A 1,216-nucleotide genomic window follows, 5' to 3' on the forward strand; every position below is an offset into this window, starting at 1 on the left:
GGAAAAACCAAGGGTAAATCAGAATTCCCAGCCAGAAAAGGAGTGTTTAAGGACGGGTCCAACACTCAATGTGACACGGCAGCTAGCCAGCCTGCGGCCGTCATTCCTATTCGACCCTTGCTGGATGGTCCTCACGGAGTCAATCCTAAGCATGATAATGGTAGGATGGTAGAGTTTCTGTCAGAAGATTCTGACTCGCCTATGAGGAGGCGCAACCTGGAGGAAGCTAGTCGGCATGTCAAGGAGGTTCGTCCAGGAAGAAGGACGAGACGAATCTTGCAGAAGAAAAATGCGGACCGTTACTCTCTAGAGGCTCCTGTAAGACAGCATGAGAGCGTCGCCCGAAGGAAGAATGGATGTGTCTCCGAAGAAAAAAGGGGGCGAAGGAGGACGTCCTCTAGAGGTCCCTTTAAGTTCAATACGGCCCTTGGCGAGATCCTCCTTGCGGAAGGACCAAGTCTGGGAATAGAACCGTCTCCCCGACGATCGTTCACCTCCTGCCCACAAGTACCTTTCTGTGTTTTTCACAACGACGAAGGGCATGACACTCAAAGTTGCCGGATGTTGAGGAAGATATTAACTGATTGCGTGGCTGAAGGACACCTTCGCCAGTACGTCCATCTAGAGGACGCACATGAAGAAGCGAGCCCCACCTCTAAGTACACAAATGAAAGAATTATGGTAATATCAGGAGGAATAGCGGCAGGAGAACCATGTAAGGAGGGACGACAAAAAGGCCCACCTCATCTTCGCCCAGCACAGAAGAACCTACCCTCTTGTAGAAATTTCCGAAGACGACTATAGAAGGGCGGCCACACCATATGATGACGATCCTCTGGTTATTGAGGTTAAGGTGGCTAATCTTAAGGTAAAGAGAGTACTGGTGGATACGGGAAGCTCGTCTGACATAATCAGTCTGCAATGCCTGCGGAAATTAAGGCACAATCCAGGAGACATAGAACAAGTTTACGGGCCCTTGGTAGGATTCGGGGGGAGCATCGTTCGTCCAATTGGTTCCATTTTGCTGCCGATTTCTTTTGGAATTCCCCCAGTAGTCAAAGAAGTTGCCATCAGGTTTATAATAGTGGCAAATCTCACCACATTCAACATCATACTTGGTCGTCCAACACTCAACGACCTAAAAGATGTGATCGTCCCTCAGTTACTATTGGTAAAATTTGTTGGAAGAAACGGACGCGTTGGATCTCTCTATGGA

This window comes from Spinacia oleracea, chromosome 5 (assembly GCF_020520425.1).
Source record: "Spinacia oleracea cultivar Varoflay chromosome 5, BTI_SOV_V1, whole genome shotgun sequence".
Taxonomy (NCBI): Eukaryota; Viridiplantae; Streptophyta; class Magnoliopsida; order Caryophyllales; family Amaranthaceae; genus Spinacia; species Spinacia oleracea.